The 25180-nt window shown below is 40.6% G+C and overlaps 2 long non-coding RNA genes across 2 annotated transcripts in view; one reads left to right on the forward strand and one right to left on the reverse strand.

Moving 5' to 3' along the window:
* The window catches only part of LOC123383745, a 340512-nt gene that overhangs the window by 65692 nt on the left and 249640 nt on the right, over positions 1-25180 (forward strand). The window lies entirely within an intron of this gene.
* On the reverse strand, positions 6948-24257 carry LOC123383747. The gene is made up of 3 exons (XR_006593895.1): positions 22611-24257; positions 21339-21485; positions 6948-7597 (listed from the first exon to the last, which is right to left on the reverse strand). It is a non-coding gene; the product is annotated as an uncharacterized LOC123383747 (long non-coding RNA).

The raw sequence follows: 25180 nt of genomic DNA on the forward strand, positions 1-25180 counted from the left end.
ATAAAAGCCAAGCATACGATAGTAACCATTATAGTTCCTGTCCCTAAGGAAGGTAATTCTACTTGGAAAAATTTGTTGAAGAGTTCCAAGTAATCAGAGTACAGTAATCAGTTTTAGAGTCTAACCACAACAATAGCAGTAACAGCCTAATCTGTGGAAGATATGGATTGCACCAGGCACTATTCCAAGGTCTTTATCTCACTTGGTTTCATAACACCCTATTAATCATTCCCATTTTACAGAAAAGAACACTGAGGCTCAGGAAGCTGGATTCATATGCCAGTAGACTGGCTTCTATGTGTGCTTTGAATATCTCTTATATATTAAGAAAAGAAAGCTTGTTAGATGAATGTGTGGATAAGGAGATGCTAAAATTATGAGTCATATTCCTTTTTAGATTCAGTAGCACATCTTACCATTATCATCTCTGGATTTTTGTCACAATCCGGTGTGTGTATGATATATTTCTGGTTCTGCCCAGCATTCCTTTCTTTGGACAATAACAAACCTAGTATGATAAGAATTCTCCCTCCTTAAGGTTTATGTCTTTTCAGCATCTCCACATACTTTGTTGGTCTGCAACAAAGGTTGGTCCGGAACAAAGCATTTGAATTCTTCCTGTTTGTTCTACATGTAGACATTAAGTTTTACAGGAAGAAAAGACTCTCAAGGAAGAATGTAAGAAAGTGTGTTTACAGAGAGCAAATTATAAAATAATGTCCCCATTTCTGTTACCACTCAGGCTTTATTTAAGCATGGACACACAAACATTACATATATGCGCGCGCGCGCACACACACACACACACACACACACACACACACACACACGTTAGAAGGTGCACAAAATTCCTAATAGTGTTTATCTCTGAAGGTAAGTTTTGAATGGTTTTTATTTTTTAATTTTTTTCTCACATCTCTTTGCACACATCCCTTCTCCTACAAGAAGGCTTTGCTTTCTTAATGAAAAAGAAAGTGCTCTTTTATTTTTTTAAATTTTTTTAGAAAAATGATTTTTTAAATAATGACTTATGCTTTAAATTATATACCACGTTTAAAAGGCGTGTTACTTTGTAGCAGAATAAAGCTTCCTAGACCCATCAGAATGCAAAACCTTCTGCTCCCTGATTACCATGTAACCTGTGCCAGTTTTGCAATTGGTATTGACTATCTGTCTGGGCTAAGCTACATAGCAAATGCTCCGAGAAATATTACTTTTACACATCACTCCTCTCCCTCAGCAATGAGTGCTTTTTCACATTTAGTTCCTGAGCTCCCATGAGTGCCTTCCCCCTATCTCCTGCTAAGCATGTTTCTTTTGGGCCAGGGGTATCTACTGCGTAACATCCCTTCGTGTAACCACCCATTCTCTTAGTAGATAAATGGGGACAGTATGGTTACTCTCCAAAAACTTTCGCTGGGAGCCTTCCTCTGCCCATCTATTTAAATACACGAGTTCACAAGGAAAATGCAGTGTTAAATTCAATGCTGAAGCAATTACATGAGATTTACCACTGTCTTTTAAATTAAAGATTTCCATACTTGCTCTTGCTAAAATAAAACTATCATTTTCATTTTTCAAAAATAAATACAGACCAAGAGAGAACGACAGTAATATTTGCGAGCGGTTATATTAGAACCACATTTCTACTTTTGGAAATCAATATATTGTTGGGGCACCCTAAATTTCCACTGACATTCAAATAAGCTGCCTGAAATTACTAATATTATGGTAAGGGAATCTTTCTGTTGAAAGCATGTGCCCATAAGAGTTCTAAATTCAGTGTAGTATGACGACTTGGCAGGACAGAACTGTTGCTTGAAATATAATAACAAGGAAGAAAACCAGGAGAAAGATGCCTCCATTAAATTTTCCAGCTAGCCCGTATGTTCTCAGTATTAAAACGGACTCAATATTTTCATCTGTTTTCCACACACAAACCTTGTGACTAACCACCTCAGCTACGTTTAAATAACTTGAATTCCAACATTAAAATTGAATACATGTCATTTTCCCTTCAAATATATCTAGCCTCTCAACTTGATCTTGAAAAGCTGTTCGAGGCTTTCATAGTTTTTACATCTGATTTGAGAATCTGACACACAGTTCATATCTTAGTACTTGAAAGTTCTAGCAAGTGCAAAAGATCGGAAGTCCTTGGAAATTATTTCAAAAGTCCATTCTCTTTTATGTCCAAAGACATGGTTGACATCTGAAGAATAAAATTAGAGGGACAGTAAATGCAGTTCTCTCATGTAGGTTCCTGGTAAGGCAGAGATATGTCCTAGAAATGCCTCAGGTGGAGGCACCTCTCCTAAAGAGAGTTGAATTCTCTCATGTCTGAGTAAGGTTAGAAGAGGTGCCGTGATCATTTCTGCAGCAAGGACAATCAGACCAAGCAAATCATTTTATCAGAATTCGTGGCCATAGAGCAGGGTTTAAGAGCATGGACTCTAAAGTCAGAAGAATCTGACTTCCAACCTGGACTCTGGCCACTGGATGAGTAACTTTATGCAATAAGGTTCGATAGTTATTGCCCCATAAAGGTACAGGAATTAAGTAACATCAACAACGTGCAGGGTTTATCAAAATGCTGCCCTCTGATAATTGGCAGCCATTATTATTGTCGTTTTTGCAAACAAAAAGAAGTTTTCACATTTGATATGTTCATAAGGGAGTTCTCAAATTTGCATATGCAAATGTGAGATAGTTATTGACAAATGTGTTTAAATAATTCTCCAAGTCTTGTTTTAATTGGTTTTCTGTAAGACTTCCAATTCTAGACTTGGCTTCAAAATAGTTCCATTTTCCTTGACCACTGCTCAGTTTCAATGCTGCTACTTTCTTTCTAAGTAATTACTTGCTTCTTTAGGTCTGGGGAGAGTGGAGATGGGTATGAGGGACTAGTCTCTGAACTCAAAGGGCCAGTGCATCTTTTCAGAGAACTCCTCCCCGTAATCACACCCCTCCCTGTGGATTCTGATGTATTCCTCCCTGTTTTCTCACGCTGGCTTCCTGCTGAGGAGGCACACTGTGGACCTGTCGTCTTGTGACCCAAATTGTTTGGAGGAGGCCGGTGAGCCCTAGAATGGGAAATAAATAGGAAGATTCTTTAAAAATTGAATTGGAAATCCATCCATCTGCAGTAATGTTGTTATCATCCCGATTTTTGTGGTTAGGTTTTATTTTTGTTTTCGCAATATTGATCAAGCATGTGTTGTGCTAATTGGAATGCTTTTCATGGCCAACGCATTTAATCCTCTTAAGTCTGTGGGGTAGGTATTAACTATCATCCCATTTTACTGGGGAACAAAACTGAGGCATGGAGTGCTTCAGTCACTTGCCCAAGGTTATATGGCCAGTAATCACAGAGCCGGACGATGAGCTAAGGGCCCTCTGGCTCCACGTCTGTGCTCAGACGTGAGCAGGTGACGTGTGAGAGGGTGCTCAGACGACCCTCTCTGTCTGGTAGAGATAGTTGCAGTCACAGTTTTGCAAATAAGTGAGTTATAAGTAGAGAAATTTAATAAATTTCCAGCACATAATAAATAGTTATGTTCCTTCCTTCTGATATATAAAAATGAGAAAGAAAAAAATGACTTGTCTCTTACGATATCGTTTGAAATCTGGCAATACTTTTAATTGGTGACTTTGCCTATGAAAGTGCTCTGGAGGAAAGTGAACCTTCTGTTACTCTGTAATTGCTATTTTCCCAGCATTATGAGATAAGGACAATGAGGTTTGGAAAAGAAAATGCTGATTTGGGGAAATGAATGGTCTATGTTTTCCTTACGTTGACTTACTCCTTAAAAAAAAAAAGTCTCTATCCCAAAGTTTTTTTTTTTTATTGTTAGTCTATAAATAGGAATTGACTCTTCTCAAAAATTTGAAAGGAAGGAAAAATTATTTTCTCAGATTTATATGATGCCAGATAAATTGTCTCTTACCCTGTGCCTGAAATGTTTTGAAACCTGATGACAGCAAAAAAGACTTCATTTAGATTCAATTGGGTATTAAATGATAAATTTTCTATTTGCGTAAGTTTGGCTTCTCTAACTTCATATGTAACATGTCAGTTTTTAATGTAATTAATCCATCTGTTTGTGCTTGTAGAGTCCTTTTCAAAAGAGCATTTCAGAATAGAATATACTTATCTGAATTCAGAGTTTAAGTTTCACTTAAAGTGATACGCAGTAACCTGTGTCTTTTCGGTCATATTAAATAGACCCCAGAATAATATTCCCAGATAAAAACAGCTGTTTATTGGTCTTTGTAACTGAGTAAAAATTGAATTCCATTTCTGCCTCCATATTTTACCAAAACAGAATGGTATCTGGGGGGGAGAAAGAGGCTATTTTAAATAGTTCCCAGGGTTCCATGACTTACCCATGTAGTGAGGCTTTGGATGTTTTGCTCCTTGGCGTATGCACAATACCTAGCTCGTAAGAATACAGGCAGGGAGGATACCAGGCCTGAGTTTCTGTTAACACAATGCCCTGCAAAGCGAGGCATGCCTGGATTCAAATATTTTTGTTCCGTTTCTGTATTACAAGTTTTGACATAAAATTCTGCACAGTCTCTGGTCAGATGAGAAATTAATTGATATTTCTTTCGTTAAGCAGGTAGGAGTCAAATATAAGCAGTTTTTGCCTAAACCTTTATCATATCTTGGAATCTCTTGCTGTATGACTTTGATAATGAAAAATGAAGTTTTTCCCTGAAATCTCCTTTAATGCTCACCTAAATTCCCATTGGCAGGGCATATATATTAGGATATGAGCCACACTGACATCAATCATCTGGATATTTAGCATTCTGGGGGCAAGGCAGTCTAGAGATAGTTCGAAGTTTTCATTTTTCGTTCCTGTGATTTGGCCTTCTGTGTCATTAACAGGAAGCAGTTCAGGATTACTTTTTTTGGAAGAATTACCGTATTTTAGCCAAATGAATCATCTTCAGATATTTTGTCATTGTTTTATTTTGTCCCAACCTTTTCAACTTCCTGAATTATTATTTGCCTATGAAATTTCACTCACTTGCTTTTGTGTCCACGGTTATATTCAATAATGAAGGTCAGCTTTAACAGCCTTTGCTGATTTTGGTTTTTCACAACTGCCTGTAGGCAGTTGATAAGGCTTGGATAGTGGGTTTGACTCCATTTCCACCTCCTTCCATGGGTCTTTCTGGAGCACACAGAATGGGATGGTCAAACTGTTTGTCAAATAGGCTTGAGAAGCTGCGTGTTACAAAGCAGCTAAGAACAACTTTACGATTGGCTAGGAACTCAGTATGAAGCACACAATAAGGAGCAACGATATTTTGAAAAAGATCACATGTAGAATCTCAGGAAATTAAAAATAATGAATATATTCTCTAAGACGTAGAATGTTATTCAGGTACCTGCTTTGATCTAGGTTTTAGTGTCCTGAACTTTGTGCATCTTCATTCAAATGTCCCATTTGTTCTTATCTACTTTCGAACTGCATTATTATTTATTTAATATGTTTTGTGAGCCCAACTCACTGTATACAGTTTAATTTTTTTGTTGTTCGTTGAGTGTATTTTTTACAGTCTGCACTTGAAAATTCCCATATTTGAATCTTTGCATTTCTGTTGCCACTAACCATCGCTTCAACTTGTGCACACTCGTGGGGCGCTCTTTCCTTACGTACTTGGTTGTTTTTTAATGACCCGACCTCTTGAATTTTCTTTAAAGTCGTCTTTGCAGATTTGCCTCTGCCAGGTTCCTAGTGTAAGACATATTTGAAAATAGTTTATGAAGGGCACCTGGGTCTTTCAGTTGGTTAAGAGTCTGACTCTTGATTTCAGCTCAGGTCATGATCTCAGGGTTCCTGAGTTTGAGCCCCACGTGGGGCTCTGCCCTCAGCATGGAGCTTGCTCGGGATTCTCTCTCCCCCTCTCTTTCTGCCCCTCCCCCACTCACTTGCTCACTGTCCTTGAAAATAAATACACTTTAAAAAAAATCTTAAAAAAACAGAGTAAAATAAAATAGTTTCAGGAAGGTGGAAAAAGTCCCCAATATTTCACAACAACTGACCGGATAAACACACTGTACTGAATCCCTACAATGGAAGATGATTCAGCCATGAAAGGAAATGAGTACTTACACCTGCTACAACATGGACGAACCTTGAAAACATGCTAAGTGAAGGAAACTGGACACAAAAGAACATATACTGTGGGATCCCATTCATAGGAAATAACCAGACTAGACAAATCCATACAGAGAGCAGGTGAGTGAGTGCTAGTGATCTGAGAGGGTGAAGAAGGGGGAGTAATGGTTGAGTGCATACCGCCTTTCACTTGGGGGTGGTGGAAATGTTTTGGAACTGCAGACTGGTAAAGGTTACATAATACTGTGAATGTGTGATGCCACTGGATTGTACATTTTAAAATAGTTACAATAGTGAACTTTTCTGTTCTGGGCATTTTGTAACAACAACAGCAATTATAAACGTAGTTCAAGGAAGGCCTGAAGTGTTTTGGACTACAGGGGTGTCTTGAATACTTTGACTTCAATATCCCTGCAAGGGCCAGCTTGTGGTTACAATGTCTCAGAGCTGTTTTATGTCCCTGCTCTGCTCAGCAGCAAGATCGCTTCCCGTAAGGCTCTTGGGGTTTGGGAGGGATGCGGCGAGTCTGCCTTTGAGTTGTCCTTACCCAGTGGGTACACCCTGCGGGGTCTCGATGATCCAGCCGGAAGCTGTCTTCTGAGACCACCTACTGTAGGTGGGCCCAGGGCTGTGACTGGTCTCGATCTAGTGAACTCTCCGAAGTAAGAGTAAGCTCTCCCGGCTACCCAAGTACTCAGTTTCCAGTATCGGGGCTCTCTTCCTTCACTCAGATATTGTTGTGAGTAATTCCTTACTACCTAGTCAACAAGTCCGTGTGTCAAAAGAAGAGGTTTCAAAATTTATTTCGGTATTTTTCCGTTACTTTCTGTGGGGGGATGCGGCAGAATGATCTTACCCATCCATACGATGGGATGTCACGATGTACAAAAGCCTTGTTCTGGCAAACCTCTCTTAATACATTTTGACTGTCTCCCCATTCTGCTCTCCTTGTACTCTTCCTACTCTCCCTTGGGGATTTCGTTGCAAGTCTTTGAGTTCGGGTTCCTGAGAACAGAATGTCTCAATTTATCTTCCACCCCGAGACCATGACCTATCTGACTGGCACAGCCTGAACTCGGACGGCGTCTGCTCTGTCACTGACCAGTCCACCTACTGGCAGTTTTTCCTTTCAAAAGAGAGCCTGAGAAGGACAGATAGCATGATTCCATACGGTCAACGTAAGTTCCAAAGCACTTGGCTAGGCTTTCTACCGTCCTGCATATAGATGGTCGTAGTCTTAAAGTTGAGGTTAACTAGGCTCAGAACAAGGTTCGTTTATTGTCCAATTTCGCAACACAGGAAAGAAGCTCATAAACTCTGCATGCCAGTTTTTTGGAGCCCTTGTTCTTAAAGCAGGACTGTGCCACTTAACATCTGAAGGAGTTGAAGAGGAGTGAGATGAAGTTGACTTCCGGCCAGGAGGAAAGGGGATGACATTTATTCAGGCCACGTTGGTTAAACCACTGTGAAAGAGAAGAAAGGAAAGAAAGCTGGGGATGTAAAGAGTTACTGAATTTTAGTAGTGTTTTTCCAGTTTTCCCAATTTCTCTTGCATATTAAATTTAATTTGCATTAAACGTATAATGAACACATAAGCATTTAACTCGAGAACAACACATAGATACTGCTCGTGTACAATATATGTACATACGGAAATACATCTTCAAATATTATATAGCATCTCATGTTTGAGATATGTGTTTCAGATCCTCTATATTTTTGAAAAACCTCTTTCACTATTTTATATCTATGATAAACAGGCTTTTTTTATTTTTTTATTTTATTTTTTTTTAATTTATTTATTTATTTATTTTTTTGATAAACAGGCTTTTAAAAGAAATTTCATATGCTCCTTTTTAGATCACCTGGCTCCCCTGAGCAGGCCTAAATCATGTTCACTTGAATGACATCTCCGTGGTTTTGAGGGCACCAAATTACCTCTCAGTTGATTGCTGATAGATACTGCTTGCTCAAATGAAGGCTGGGTAGCTGGATATTCAAGGTATTACTGAGTGAGTGGCCCCTTCACCACACCTGTGGCCCTTAGTCCCTTCCCTCAGCATCCGACTTCCCCATGCCCTACCACTGAGGAAATCTCGTGTATTCTCAGGAGTGGGATGGGAACTGTTGCTGTGATTTGCTTACATTTTCCCAAGTCTCTTAGCCGTGCGCATGGGTTTTCCCGTTGACCTGAGGACTAAGCTTTCAAAATCTCAAATCCAAAAATGATCCCCTGTGTTCATTCTGATTTTTTAGATGTATCATCCCTTTCATAATACAAGAAAACACAGGTTGTTTAGGAAACAAAAGAGAGAAGGGGCGCCTGGGAGGCTCAGTCTGTTCAGTGTCCGACTTCGGCTCAGGTCATGATCTCACAGTTGTGTTGAGTTGGAACCCCAGGCTAGGCTCTGTGCTGTCAGGGTCCACTTCAGATGCTCTGTGCCCCCCTCTCTCCACCCTCCCCCCCCCCCATGCACTCTCTCTCTCTCTCTCTTTCTCTCTGTCTCTCTCTCAAAAATAAACATTAAAAATAAAAAAGAAAACAAAAGGGAGAAGCCCAACACAATAAAAGAAAATGCCAGGGAAGATGGAGTGATATTACTTTTAAAGTATTACTCAGAGTAATAACCAGAAAAGCAGATTCATTAATTAGTTCTTTGTTTATTCTTCTATTACCAATGACGAAATTTCTAATTATAGTCATTATCGCCCTTACAGTACATGCAGTGTACAGATACAGTTCCTTTTTTTCTTCCGAATTCTTTTTATTTATTTTTTTAATTTTTTTTTAAATTTTTTTTTCAACGTTTATTTATTTTGGGGACAGAGAGAGACAGAGCATGAACGGGGGAGGGGCAGAGAGAGAGGGAGACACAGAATCGGAAACAGGCTCCAGGCTCTGAGCCATCAGCCCAGAGCCCGACGCGGGGCTCGAACTCACGGACCGCGAGATGGTGACCTGGCTGAAGTCGGACGCTTAACCGACTGCGCCACCCAGGCGCCCCCGAATTCTTATTTAAATTCTAGTTAGCTAGCATACAGTATAATATTGGTTTCAGGTGTAGAATGTAGCGATTCCTCCCATACAGCACAGCGAATGCCCTCCTTCATGCCTGTCACCCCTCTAGCCCATCCCCTCCCCACCACCCTCATCAACCCTCAGCTTGTTCTCTATCATTAGAGTCTCCTATGGCTTGCTTCCCTCTTTCTCTTTTCTCCCCTTCCCCCATGTTCATGTGTTTTATAAAAATGCATGCCTGCTTCTGATTTGCCTTTCCTACGTGGACAAATGTTGAGACACATCCCCTGTGTCTCTGTATGTTAGCGCCTATGAACAACAGTCAAGGTTTCCTTCATGGAAACTAACAGATGACCTTTTATAGTAGAAGCATAAAAGGAATCCAGCTTCATGGACACACTACCAGCCCTCTCTAGTAAGGACATGTGGATCCCAGCACTTAACTGCTGAGCCTTTGTTCAAAACTCACAAGCAGTGTAGGTGCTGGGAGACCTCATTCCCGTTTCTCGAAGAACTCAGATATTCACGGAAGCAACATGACTTCCACACTCTCACTTTCATGCGGTACTTGCCCCTTATCAACTGTTTCTCTTTCTGCCATTTCACTTCCCTGCAGTCACCCATGGACCAGAAGCAGATGATCACTGGTAGCCTAACGCTGCATCCCAAGTCTTACATCATTCACCTCACTTCCTCTCATCAAGCATTTCCTGATCTCACATATCTCACATAGTCAAGAAGAAGAGTGAATGTGGTACACTAAGGTATTTTGAGAGAGAGAGGCACACTCCCATGAGCTTTGTTATAATATATGACAATTGTTGTGGTGTAGTTTTAGTTACTGTTGTTAATCCCTTCCTGTGCCTGATGCATCAATTGAACTTCATCAGAGTAGATTTAGGGGTCAGTACCACCCACAGTTTCAGGGATCCCCTGGGGTCTGGGAGCATATCTCGCGCAGATAAGGAGGGTCTCTGGTACTTGGAGTTCCAAAGAGATTGACATAAGTACCGGTATGCCAAGACGGGGCCTTGGCGAGGTGATATTGGAGTTGTAGACTGGGAAAGAAGTGACACGTTCAAAGACGTGTCATCGGAAAAGGCTACTAGCCTGGCATGCTTGGAGCCTGGTGTTTCCTTTCCAGATCTGAAGAAAGACAGAAGTGGGGGACGTGGAGATTCTAATTTGAATGCAAGATAAGGTATGGAGCCGTGAATAGATGGCAGCCTTTCTGAACTTCTGGTGTCGCCGTAACATCGTCTTGGAGAGATAAACATGCTTCTGTGTCTGGGAGGAAGCACTTTGAGATTTAGAAATAGATTAATATGCTGGTAGATTAACCGAATGAGGGAAGGAGAAGAACGAAAAACAGAATAATTTGTTCACCCAAGATAAAGAGGCCAGTGGAAAAATAAGGAGAAAAGAAAGTGATAAGCTCAGCGCAACAGGTACAGACTTGGCCAACTGCTGCTTCTTATGTTACTCATTTTAATATTTTATTTCCCCAATTAGACAGCTACTTTCCAAAAAACACCGTTGGCCACATTCTCTCCATGCCACAGTAAAAGCAGTAGCTCCCGTTGACTGAGCATCTCACGTATGCCAGGCACGCCACTGGGCACATTATAAACATCCGATATAATCTCTGCCTCCAATCTGCCAAGTCTGTCTTGTCGCCTCCCTTTTGCATTCAGTGCAGAAAGTGCGCTCAGTGAGGTTAAACCTGCCCTCCAGGCTCCGACAGCGAGCGTAAATTGGAGTTAGGATTGGAACTCACATCCGTCCGGCTGAGGCGGTGTCCGCGTCTCAGGGTCTTGGCCAGGTGTTCTGAATGTGGGGTCTGGTAAGGACCGGGCAGCGGCTTCACCAGAGAAACAGAAAGGAAGTCCTCCAACAAGCCCGTTTCATGCCCCCAACTTCTGCTTTTAGCAAGCGTGGTCTGCTCTCGACGCACCTGGCCGGGCCCAACTGTGCACATAGCACATCCCTTTCTCTTGGGAATCGCTCTGCCGAGAGAGGCATCAGGGATGACCTCGGGGTGGCAGTGGTCCCCACACGCTTGCTCTGTGGTCTGTGAACAGGTAAAGCAAATTCTGTGGAAAGTCAGTAACACGCAGGACCCCGGGAAGCTGCATAAAAAAGGGGGTTTTAGAGAAGTGGGGGGGGGTAGCATATGTCATATAGGTTATAGGTAGCTAAGGAGTGAGAAAGAAGTAAGCTAGCACCTTGTATGTTCTATAACAATAGCAATTCCCCCCTATGGTAATCCTGAGGGTTAAGGGAAAACAACCCCAAAAGAAATAAAAATATGATGGTAGCTAACATCATATGCACTCAGTAAAGGAGAGCCATTATTTTCGTTGCATTAGAAGTTTGAATGGAAAAAAAACTGTTTTCACTCTTATCTGGAGAAAAGCCCAAAGTAGAAGAATGTATGAGGATTGCGCTATTTATGATTTCAGTATTTACAGTTGACATTTAAGATTTTAATGTTTTAAACATATAAGTGTTGCAACATGTTTTGTTAGATGCCTCTTTTGGTATCAAATTACATTTCAACTGTAATTTCTATGTTTGTCTCCTTCACTCCACACCCCCTTGGTTTTCTAGTTTTACTTTTTACAACCTCGAAAGCTCTTTTCCCCCAGTTTTCTTCTAGAACCCGCCTTCACCAAACAGTTGCAAGCCATTCTTAAGAGTCTTTCTTTTCAGTTGTACCTGCCGGACCTTCGCTTTCTTCTCCTGTTTCTCCACTTCCTAATTGTGGGCAGGATTGCTGAGCACGGAGTAGTGGCTCCATTCACTTAATCATGTACTCATTCAATCCTTTCATTTTTCATTCAAAAAATGTTTCTGCATGCCTGCTATCCTCCAAGCACTGCGGTACCTTTGAACTGTAATGGGGAGGTTGCCCTGCTAGAATTCCTGAAGTTGATATTCCCCGGGAGGAGAAAGTTCTATAATGACACAAGGAAATAATCCTAAGTGGTAATACGTGCAAAAAAAAAAAAAAAAAAAAAAAAAAAAGAAAGAAAGAAAAGAAAAGAAAAGAAAAGAAAAGAAAAGAAAAGAAAAGAAAAGAAAAGAAAAGAAAAGAAAAGAAAAGAACTCTGAGAGCACATGCTGGGGAAACCTGGGGAGATTCTCCTGAGGAAGTGCTAATGAATCTTGAAGGACCCTGGGGTACCCAGAGGGTACCCACAGGATGAATGCTGTGGAAAACGTTTTACTCACGTAGTTTTGACCCTGAGCTTTCCAGACCATCTTAGTCCTTAACTCTTCTGCAGACCCCCAAATTCACCCCATCAGTCTTTATGCATTCATAAATGACTTTAGTTGAATAGCGTACTTCCGTGCCTTTCCCACGCTTGAGACGCATCGCTTTTTCTTTGCTCCTAGCGAAGGTTGATATTTTGCAACCGTTTCTTCTCAGCATTCTGTAAACTAACATTTTTCTTTGCTTGTGTGTCTTTTATGTAAGAATTGATTGCGCTTCCTGTTTTCCCCTTACCTGGTTTCTCCTCATGATTCTTTTCTGGCTCAGGGCATTTACCTGCCAGCTCTGTCCCTGTGACTTTTGGGGCTTCCTTTGTACTTCGACTCCACCCATCAACCAGTATAATAATATCTCCTATTGCAGTAAATAAGTCAGATCATGTAAAGCAGCTAGTTCCTCCGGTTCCAAAAAGGTGGGGCTTTTAAAGGATTCTCTGTGATTTTTCTATATTTGCCTTTGTGAAATTAAATCATTTCAATTTGCGAAACCGGCTAATAATGATTAATACAAATATCAAATCATCAGATCTAATGAGCATGCCTTTCTTCCATAAAATCAAAGCTTGCACACGTAGTTGAAGAGTGTAGAGCCTGGCATTAGTGCTCATTGAAGGCACAAAAAGTTTTCAACCATCTCAAAGAAAGCATCAGTATTCCTTTTCAGTGCGGTGCCTTATGAATCCTTATGTTTAGAACACTTCTCCGCTGGAATAAATCTTATAGCTGATTATCACAGCAGTTGGCCTGATGCCAAAAGCAATTCTGGGAACAGTATTCAATCAACGTGTAAACCAGTGAAATGCCAGGAACTTTTGGAAGACCAAGAAGGGTGATTAGTTATTGAAGAATAAACATAGTAAAACATTAAGCATACTCTCTCAAACAGCGCAGAAAAGAATTTTCCATGAGTTCATATGAATATAGACCTGGTTATATTTTAGGATGTGGGTTCCACCAGATGATTTATATTTTGTTACATTGTTGGAGAACATTTAACTAGCACAAAGTATGTCATTTAGAGTTTAAAGGAAATAAACACTCCTATTATTCAAGGTAATATGTTTAGAATACCACCATCAACATATACTTTTATTTATAATATAATAAGAAACTTGATATAGAAAAATAAAAACAGCAATAAATCGATGGAAGTAAAAGCACAGAAGCTGAAAACCGAGAATTTTGACTGTTAACAATCAGCTAAACACGTTAAGTTGCCTTGTTGCAGTATCTTTAAATAGAGAAAGAACCCCTGGGATATGTAGTATATATGTGGGCCATATTATCCAACTACTCTGGAATATATTCCATTCGGATTCTAGAATATTTTAAAATTCTAATAAAACTCTTAATGGAAAAAAAAAAAAAACGTTGCCTTAAGGCACGGGTTCATAGTGTCCTAAAACTCAGGCTGGGGATGGAATCCCCTGCATTGCAAGGCAGGGGGCGCTCGCCTGTCTGGCTCGTGAGCAAATGAAGTCCATAGGCAAAGATACCCGACTGCCCATGAGAGAAAGCATACCTTTTCCTATTTTATGACTAATTGAAAATACTGCATTGTTATTCTGATTTTCCACTTTGAAAGTTATGCTGGCGTGTGTAGCTTCACATGTAGATTTTCAGTTGGGAATTGGCATTTTTAATTCTGCATTTCGTTATTGCAACGCCACTTACCCAACACATGCATGTGAAATGGGCCAGGACCATTCCGCTCATTGGTAATCTTTAAAGCATATGTGCAAACACCAAACAATGACTTAGCTTGTGATAATCACGTGGGGAAAAAAAAGGTGGAAATTAGGCATTCGTTCCATTGTTTATGACATTCTCTTTTTAAAGCTTAATTTTCGGTTAGAGATGCAATGCATACTTGGGCGCGTGCACTGATGCACACAAAGAAACATGCAATGCCTTCATTGCTGTCAAAGCAAATATTTTACCTACTTTTGCTTAAGAGTTCATTTAGCAAAATAAGGTATAAATCTTTTTTTTAAATAAAAACATGTGTCTAAAAATCATGAACTGTGCCAATACATGACAAAAATCAAGCGGATATTATTTAAAACGGCATGTAAATGACCCTCAGTGGTATATATCATGGTGAGGTTTATGCGCCACCATACAAAATTCTGGAAAAGGTACAAAAGCAATATTTATGTATAGTAATATTTTAGGAACCGGCATATTAACTGAAAATTGCAAAGTGGATTTACAGTTCCGACTAGGCAAAGTGTTTTTCTGGCTTTCTAGGATTTGGGTATTGTCCTACAAGCTGACTTTGTTCATTCCTAAAAGTTCCATCGTTTGTCAGTTTTTCTTGAAATCAATTATACATGTCAGGTGTACGTCAGGTGTCCCGAAGGGGAAGAGAATTCACCCAGCATATGGGCACTCATTGACACATACATAAAAGGGAACATTTGCAGATGTTTTGATAACGCAGGGGTTCAAATCATTTGTCCTAAGGCAGTATTTGTAGTAACACTTTGATCAGTTTCACGGTGGTTAGAGTATTTTCCCTGCAGAAATTACCACATGACCCCAAAGGACAAGAGAAATATTATGTGAGAAAATTGGAAAACATCCGATTGGCATGTTTCAGCAAGTAGACCAGAAATGAATTGTGTTCAATCTGATTTCAACTACTTAATGTAATACGTTTAATACCACAGTGTGTTGAGAGAAGCCAACAGATAAAACCCACATAAATCATACAAATTGCTTTCCTGCAACAATATTCAACAGACTTTTAATTGTGATATCTTTTCTTCAAAGTTGTAGTTCCTTGCTTTCTCACAATTATTAGCATTTGCAGGATGGTTTATGTTTTACGTACACAGTCTTACTCTTTACCTGAAAAAATCGTTTATTGAATTCGTTCTGTACCTGAAAAATCTTTCTTTATTTGAGAAAGAAGAGAGTCCTGGAAAATAGAGGACTACATTACTTTTTCTGTACCCTGACAGCTTTCACGGTATTAATTTGTTAAAAAGATAATATAATAATCACCTCCTCAATTTTCTTAGAGTGTAGAAAATTATTATCATGGAGTTTCACATTAAAATATTAAGATGGGTTGTCAGGTACAACCTCTTCTGTGATTTCGAAGAAATTCCAAAAACTTGGAGTAATACAGAGTTCTGAATATCCATGCTCCCATTGACCCATCCTCGCTGGTCCAGAAAAGTAAAAGGAGGCAAGACCACGCCTTCTACTCCTCTCTCTCACCTCAGGATTTGATCAGCAGTTGATTTACTCTTCTGTTGTTTAAAAAACAAAAAAATTTAATCTTTATTTATTTTTGAGAGGAGAGAGAGCGTGAACAGGAGAGGGGCAGAGAGAGAGGGAGACCTAGAATCCGAAGCAGGCTCCTAGCTGTCAGCACAGAGCCCAACACGGGTCTTGAACCCACGAACCACCTGAGCTGAAGTCAGACATTTGACGGACTAAGCCATCCAAGAGCCCCTCTTTTGTTACTTTAGATATACACAAACAATCCCGTTCACCCCCAGTGAATATTACTTTAACATGTTCTTGTCTTATAAAAAGTGAGTCCATATATCAGGAAAATTTGTTCAGTGAGCAAATTGCTACCACCCTTGTCCTGTGCGCGATTATTACTCTCTTTATGTTTAACCCGTATGAACTTGTTTTATAACATAAAAAGTAGTAATTTCTCAAATGTTATTTAGACGTATTTTTCCCCTTCTCCTTGCCTGCCAAAGACAGAACGCTCAGTCTTTTTCCAAGAGATGTACATGTTCCAGTTGTTGTTGTTGCTGTTGCTTTAGAACAGTCTGAAGAACATTATTATATTAATAGGGCACGTGGGTCCTCAGTCAGTTAGGTGTCTGACTCTTGATTTTGGCTCAGGTCATGATCTCACAGTTGGTGGCATCAAGCCCCACGTTGAGCTCTGTGCTGACAGTGTAGATACTTGCTTAGGATTCTCTCTCTCCCTCTCTGCTTCTCCCCCACTCACGCTCTCTCTCAAATAAATAAACTTTTTTTTTTTCAATGCTTATTTATTTTTGGGACAGAGAGAGACAGAGCATGAATGGGGGAGGGGCAGAGAGAGAGGGAGACACAGAATCGGAAACAGGCTCCAGGCTCTGAGCCATCAGCCCAGAGCCTGACGCGGGGCTCGAACTCCCGGACCGCGAGATCGTGACCTGGCTGAAGTCGGACGCTTAACCGACTGCGCCACCCAGGCGCCCCAATAAACCTTTTTTTTAAAGAACATTATATATTTATAATCCCATATTATTGGAAAAAAATATTTTTTTTAATTTTTTTTTCAACGTTTATTTATTTTTGGGACAGAGAGAGACAGAGCATAAACGGGGGAGGGGCAGAGAGAGAGGGAGACACAGAATCGGAAACAGGCTCCAGGCTCTGAGCCATCAGCCCAGAGCCTGACGCGGGGCTCGAACTCACGGACTGCGAGATCGTGACCTGGCTGAAGTCGGACGCTTAACCGACTGCGCCACCCAGGTGCCCCGGAAAAAAATATTTTTTATGCGCTATAATTTCAAAGATTTTCTGTTTTACAGAATTTGTTTAGTTTGAGTTATTTCTATTGGGAGTGCCTAAAATATTTATTTCCAAGCACGAATGAAGCTCACTTTTACAAATGATGTCACAAGTAAAGTGGGAAATGAAGTTGGTGGTGGTGAATGTAGAATGACTGTAAATAAATGCTCAATTCAATTTTGTTTTCAACAGTTGAATGCATCAGAAAGCAATGTATGGTGTTTCTTAGAGTAGTGTAGAGCCATTTGATTTTTTTTTTTTAAAGCTTGATACCTATGTGTACAAACGCCCTTTGTTTGCATTGAATTTCTTAGCCAGTTAGTTTTACTCTATAGGTGTCCTGCTCTAGATCTTTTTTTTTTAATGTTTATTTTTGAGAGTGGGGGAGGGGCAGAGAAAGTGAGGGAGACACAGAATCCAAAGCAACCCCCAGGCTCTGAGCTGTTAGCACAGAGCCCCACGCAGGGCTCCACCCAACACGCAGCAGCCACGCAGGCCTCCAACCCAACAAACCATGAGATCATGACCTGAGCCGAAGCTGGACCCTTAACCAACTGAGCCATCCAGGTGCCCCTTTTATGTGGTTCTAAAGGCCTATCAGTGAGGCATGGATCTTAAAAAACCTAGCATTATCTTGCTCCTCTGAAGATGATTTTTAAAAATAAACAATAAAAATCTTTATGTTGCTAGAGGATTTTAGTCATTTATTTAAAAAAGGGTGCTGTTGGGGCGCCTGGGTGGCTCAGTCGGTTAAGCATCGGACTTCATCTCAGGTCACGATCTTGCAGTCGGTGAGTTCGAGCGCCGTGTCGGGCTCTGGGCTGATGGCTCAGAGCCTGGAGCCTGCTTCGGATTCTGTGTCTCCCTCTCTCTCTGCCCCTCTCGCGTTCATGCTCTGTCTCTGTCTCAAAAATAAATGTTAAAAAAAATTTTTTTAAAAAAGGGTGCTGTGTTTACTATTTTTTATTGTGCATAGATTTTATATAGAAGAGCTTTTTATCAAAATCATATTATTGCCAGGATTTTTTAAGTCTTCTGTTAAAAATCTAATTTTCCTGAATTGTATTAGTTCTCTCTGATTTTATCCACATACACAGATCAAAATTAGGTTGTCTGGTCCTATTTTGGAATGTTCATTTACACTGTAGACACTCCTTAAGTGACAGCCCTTGAGAGATTTATGTTTAGAGGTCTTAAATACATGGATTATGTACTCTGATTTAAATCTTTGAAATTCTATTATTTTTTTATATTTCATCTTGTTAAATGCTTTTGTTAAGAGGAGGTTGTTTAAGAAAGTATTCATGATAATTATTCATTTTTAAAGTTTTTTTTAATACATTGCCTAAGATATGGATATTTGAAAAATAATGTTTGGAAGAAGCTGGAAGATACAGAAAATGACATCTGATTGCTTACCCTGGAGTTTGCCTAACTCCCAGCGTAAAACTCTTTATGTGAAACTTGAAACAGTTTTTATACTGCTAAGCCTGAAACCACTCCATTGTTTTGTTTTGTTTTGTTTTGTTTTGTTTTGTTTTGTTTTGTTTTTTCTCTTCTTGAAATGTTGCAGTATTGGGGCGCCTGGGTGGCGCAGTTGGTTAAGCGTCCGACTTCAGCCAGGTCATGATCTCGCGGTCCGTGAGTTCGAGCCCCGCGTCGGGCTCTGGGCTGATGGCTCAGAGCCTGGAGCCTGTTTCTGATTCTGTGTCTCCCTCTCTCTCTGCCCCTCCCCCGTTCATGCTCTGTCTCTCTCTGTCCCAAAAATAAAAAATAAAAAAAAAAAAAAAAGAAATGTTGCCGTATTGTAGGAGGAATGGAGACGGTGACATCATTTTCCGGGTTGGAGAAATAAGGGCACATACTCAGACCTAATCCATGCAGCACATACCTGATAAAAGCGGACCTCATTGTATGTTTCACATTGTAATGGTTCAAATGTTACTATAAAAGCCCTTCTCAAAAACCCATTCCTTTACACTCACGAGGTGCTTCTTTATATGTTTTGGATGAGTTATTTAAACAAGTAATGTGGCTTTAGGACAGGTGACATTCTGAAGGTAGAGAAGCCTTAATTCAGTGAAAATATGTATCAGGATTAGAAAGTGGTCAAATTCTTTATCTGGGTCTGGGGAATACAGGATAAACTACTCTGCTATTGTTTGTCATACCCTTCAGGGGTGGCCACACTTTCTTCCTGTGTGAGTCTTAGGCAGGATTGTTTCATGGAAGTCCTCATTTTCAACCTTTTATTGAAGTTTCTTTTTCTACAAAATTTGTGATGACTCTGGCTTTGACCAATCAATCCAAGACGAGCACTTGAGAGATGCATAAATGATCCCCCTCTCTCATACGTTGGTGGTTAAAACGTCCATAAAGAGCTTTTCCCCTGTCTCGTCTCCCTTCCTTGATTCTCCAGGGAGAACCTGGTTCTTCTGTTTTCATTCCCAGTGGGGGATTTATCAAGTTACCATACATTTATTCCTTATATGTGAGAATATTGACTTATCAAAAATAAAGGGGAGCCCTCGGCTCTATCTAGTTTAGCACGGTTATAAAAGAAGGGCTCCAGACAGGCATTATAATATCTGTCCTGTGGCACCAAGCCCAGTAATCAGCAGATGGGGGGACACTGAACACAATCATCAACACATTTATCAGACGTGAAAATAATACAGTAGGAAGAAAAAGAGAGAAAATCAGAAAGCTGAAAATTCAAAGGTAAAACTATTTTGGTTTTACTGTTAGATGGAAATGGAGAGGAAGGTTATTGTGTCTTGCTCTCTGCACAGCGCAGGGTTTTCCTGGAGTGTCCACAGTTCATCAGAGGCCCTCAGACTTGAGCATCGCCAGAAGGAGAGTGAACCCAAACGGTGAGGACCTTTGAAAGCTTCTAATGTGAGGAATGGCTAAAGATGTTGGGATGTTTAGCTTGAAGAACTCTAGGAATTGGACATCCGTCTTGATACAGCATTTGACATCATAAAACTGGCTCATAACCGTGCACGCAGTCTGTCTTATTAGCCCCTACTTGAGAAAGCCGCAGCACAGAGAAGTTGAGTAACTTGCCCACAGTCGCACAGCTAATCCCTCCTTTTGGAAGAGTACCATAGAGGAAAGATTGCTAACAAACAATCTCACACTAACAATGAAGAAATGAAATTTACTGTGATACTGTGCCTGCCCCCCACCTCTCTAATCCACTCACCTAGCTCCTGGTCTTTCCCTCAAGCATTACCTGTTGAACCTCACCTTAATCTCCTTTGTTTTTGAACTTGTAACTCCTCATAAGGGCCTCTCAATGAATATTGCTAGAATTGCTCATGTTTTAGTGGCCTCCGGTAATTAGAATGTACTTGAGATATGCATCTTTTTCCAAGTGAAAAAAATAATGTAGTAATTTTATACATATGAATCTTCTCGGCAGATATACCTTCAAGACCTTATACCTGCTTTGGGGGACGAACTGGGTCATGAAGTAGGACAGAGGGGAATTTAACAGTGTCATGGAAGCAGCGTTGCTTTGTTTAAGTAGAAGTTAGTAGCCCAGAAGCTTTGGTTCTTGGCACTTCTGAGCTTTTCCAAAAACAGTTCTTGAATCGTCCATAAGTTACTGTTGCCCCCAGGAAAAAAAAGTACATTTAGTCAATCTACGTAAATGCCTATTTATTGTATTGCCATGTCTGGGGAAAAAAGGAAAAGAGGAAAGTAACAGTCGTTTTGCTCCAGAGAACGTTAATTATTTATCCTGATACAAACATAATTACCTGGCAGTTCATGGACAACAAAAATGGGACATTAGAAGGAATGAAATAATTAAAATATATTGATAATGAGCACACACTGCTATATTGACCCAACGATGGTTAAGATATCACAGATGTATGCTTCAAAAGGGTATTATTTTGTAATTAAAAAGAACTGTAGAAAAAGAAACTGACGACATGATAATTATACAGTGCATTCGGCAGAGCTGTCAGTGGAAATGCCATTTAAGGAAAATAATACCATGTAAAAAGAAGTTAATGTGGAAAAAAAAAACTGAAAAGGAACTTACTGTTGATACAAGTAGGATCAATTATACATGTCTGGAAGGCGATAGTTATTTATGATAAATTTTTAAATACTAGGCACTGGATAGAGTTACGTGATCAACATCTTGTTTTCGTTGGAGGTGGAAGGTTCATCATTTCCCATATTTATCATCGCTGACCTTTGCTTCCTAGATACTCTTCTATGGAAAATGTATTATGGCCATGATCACCATTCTATTTCTTCTCAATTTTTAAATCTGACCTTCTTTGAGAGTGATAGTCCCTCATTAAGAGTGGATATGTCATTGCCCTCATCAAGCCGAGGAACCCAGTACTACTTACATTTTCAAAGGTGCAAATGCTTGATTTCATCAAACCACTGGGGAAGAAGAACTCGAAGCCTCTCTTGGCGCCCCTCAAGGCAAAAATTCTTCTGCTCTTTCAGCTTCCTTCCAGCTGGGTGGGCATCCTCTTTGTGGGAAGTAATTGCTACAAACGCAGAAGGAATGAGTGGTTTGGACCAACCAGTGTCTAGTCTTTTTGATGATTTTGAGATTAAGCCAGAATACTTTTTCTGGAGGGAAAACATTGAGACCTATAAGCAGCTAGCCACGTATGCCAGCAGTACTGACTGATCCCTTGAAACTGCATTAAAATGTTTAGAAATGAGTTTAGAGCATTCTAGGAATCCAGTAATCATTTTGCATAGTCTGATATTCATATTTGCTACTGCTTTAATCAAGGCACCGTATCGAGGTCAACTTCTGCTCCACTGAAACACAGAATGCATTTTCAACTATCCCTGGTCTCTGTGCTTCCACAAGTAAAGCCTTCCCTCTTCAAAAACAGCGAATCAGGTAATGTCTGGTTTTAAGATGGACCTCATGGAAGGCAGGCTGTTTTTAGAGGTGGAATTATGACCACCTATAGACTGGTAGGATTTAATTCAATCTGCTGAGCCCTACTGTTTTGAAGACTGACATGGTGTATCTTCCAAGTGGAGCCAATTCAATAATTACTTGAGTGTTGGCTGGGTACTAAACCTGATTAGGGCAGTGGGAGGCTTTAAGATTGGCCAGACCAGTAAGTGTAGGACCCAGCACAGACCCTCCAGCGTTCTCCCATACTTGGTACAAGCACTTAGTTCATTGCTAGTTCTTGGCACAGATACCCCAGTTGTATAGAGGACTTCCTTCCCACTCTGCAAATGCCAGGCTGCTCAATTCCCTCCCCTCAGGTACACTGCTCTGTCACAACTGTGACTTTATTTCTGCATTCCTTGGATGTTTTGTTACTGTTTCATAGACCGCCTCCCAACGTCTGCAGCAGATTGCACAGGAGGAAGCTGTGTTTCAGCTTCCACTCTGGGCACCCGGGCACAGAGTTAGCAATCAGTCCACATTTATTAAGGAAGGGAAGAAAGGACAAAAGGAAGGGAGAAGGAGAGGGATTAATAAAGTCAGGGAGATCACCCAGGGCATTGTTTCACCAACCAGGCAGCAGATTATCTAAAGGTATCTTATTGGGAGGAGAAAGACTTCCCTAAACCATCCCTCCCAAATTTAATAAAAATTCTGACAAAAATAGAATTCAGCATACTTCATATCCACTTACTTTCATGCCCAAACATGCAGGAACTCTTGTCATTAAGATAACAAATGCCTTTCTCAGGAGAAAATGCTTTGATGATGCTTTTCCTCACATTTTTGTGATTGTTCAAGAAGTCTATGTTCAATGTCAAACATTTGGAAAATACATAAAAACAAGAAGATGAAAATTAAAATAGGTCATAATCCTACTACCCAGGAAGAGTTATTCTGAATGTTGGTATTTTTCTTTTTTCAGGTTTTTCCCCCTCTGTCTATGTCCTATTCCTAGTTGAGACTGCATAGTATATACGAAATTTTGATTTTTTTCCACTTAGCATAATGACATAATTTTACCCTGTCAATGCTTACTTAATCAGTCCTCTGTTAATAATCATGGATATTGTTTCCATTTTTTCACCATTATAAATAATGCTGCAACGAACTTACTTATAAAAACAGGATAAAAAGATTTCCAAGAAACCCAGCCTTTTATCGTTGTGTGTGCATTCAGTCGGGTAAAACTGACTGTTCATCCTTGAACTTCAAATTTTCCAGAAAAAAAATGAAATATCAAAAATAAAAAAGAATTAATAATCAAAACCAGAAAAGTTTTGCCTAACAGAGCACGTGTTGTCTCAAATGCAACACTTGAAATGCGTTTGGTCTCTCTTCATACTGCTCAACTGCATCGTCTCCGCCAAACAGTGCAACGCAATACTTAGTGAAAAGCAGTCCTGCTTTGTGTGTGATGTAGAGGTATAACTTTCTTTTCACTGGGATTGGTTTTGTTCCTGTGTTTCAGGTGAGTTTTGTTGTGAGGAATAACTGGAGAAAAGCAGGCGTGAAAATATGACTTTTTTCCCCCACAGCACAGAAACGGACCCCTATGACTGCCCCTCCAGGAGATTTTTTTTTCCAGGAGTTCTATACCCCACCTGCTTCCTCCAGTCAGACATAACACCCAAACATCATGGTTTCAAATGGCTATTTTGTTTCTCTTGCAAATCTGCCCCAAAGTGGATTGTATAGCCTGAGCTGATAGTCATAAATAAGTTGAGGGTTCATAAATGCTGTAAAAGCATCTTTGAAATGCACAAACCAGAACGCTGGCGGTGAAACGGACGCTGGAGCGGGGGTGGAAAGCTCTGAGCCCTGGGTAGCGTTTTTGACCCCAGCTGGTCAAATACAACAGGAATTTGCCTGTGGTGCTCATGGAGAATGAAATATGGATAGTTTATACTACAGTAGGTTACCGTAGATAGGTTTCTCTGATCGTGACTCTCATATGCCCTACAGCTGTGTAACAAAGACAGGTACAAATAAACCCGGGTTATGCATGTGTATGGCTTCCTCGTTCTGTTTATTTGGGTGAACTTTGGGGCCCCCAAGCCCTTCGGAAGCTCCAGTATCCTGCTTTTAGTTAAAGTCAGTGTTTCTCCAGGTCGTGAGAAGGAGGCTTTGCTTGCCCTTGAAACCTGCCTGGTTTTTTGAGAAAGAACGCGTTTAGAGAAGACCGAGGGCCTAGCATCTCAGTGATTAATCAGGAAACCAGATTTGAAAAGGACGAAAGCTCCCCGGGACTTGAAAGTCTCTTCAGTGTTTCTTCACAAATGCTCAGTGAAAACCAAAACCAAAACCAGAAAAAAAAAAAAAAACCCACCTCTACCCTTGTCCCATCCCCATTCCACGCGTAAAGGGAGAAGCTCAAGGACATTGGCGAGAAATCATTGCTTTCACTGTCACCACGCTTTCCCCCTTGTGATCGCTACTGAAAAGTTGAACGGGAGAGGCTTCAAGCCTGAACCCCAAACTTTCTACCCTGAATCGCAATAATTCATTCCCCTCAAAACATCACGCGTGAAGAACCGAGGCCAAAAGAAAAGACTAAAAAAGACAACTGCATGATCCCGGTCGTACTTAGTTTCGCAAACACCTCTGTAACCTAATTAGGTTTTCGTTAAGGTGTTTCCGGGGAATCTTTTGAAAAGCCTAGGAAACGTCCTTCCCTCCGCAGAGTTAGACGTGGATTGCCGAAGGTGATTTTTTTTTTCCCCGACACATCCCGCCCATTAGGGGGACACAATTTGTCTTTGTGTCAGAAGGAACCCCTGGCACAACCCGGGGCGAGGCGGTGGACCAGCAGCACACGCTTGCCTGGAGTCTTACCTGGAGACATGGCTGTGCTTCTGTTACACAGGCTTCAGCTGTATAAATACACCGTGCCATCTGCACATGGCAGGGGAATTGAGCCCGTGGAAGCTCAAGACCTGTGTCAGTGTTTTCACAGAAGGACTGTTTATGAACAGATGTTACGTGGTGTTTTTCACAGAAAATGGACCCTGGAGAGCCCAAATGCCTATCAATTACCGAGGTATTATGTATAACAGCAATTGTTAACCTTGAGAATGATACTTTTAAAGTTCTCGGCCAAATATTTTCGGCTGTGACCACTTTTCTCTGTGTCAAGTGCAAGGCTCAACCTTGTGTCTTATGCAAAGTACCCGCCGTAAGGGTCTTGGGAGAGCGCGGTTTTTCTCGCAAACCAGACAGGCTCCGTGCTAAAGATGCTTTCACGATCAGAAAGCCTTGCCTGGT

Source organism: Felis catus, chromosome A2 (assembly GCF_018350175.1).
Source record: "Felis catus isolate Fca126 chromosome A2, F.catus_Fca126_mat1.0, whole genome shotgun sequence".
NCBI lineage: Eukaryota > Metazoa > Chordata > Mammalia > Carnivora > Felidae > Felis > Felis catus.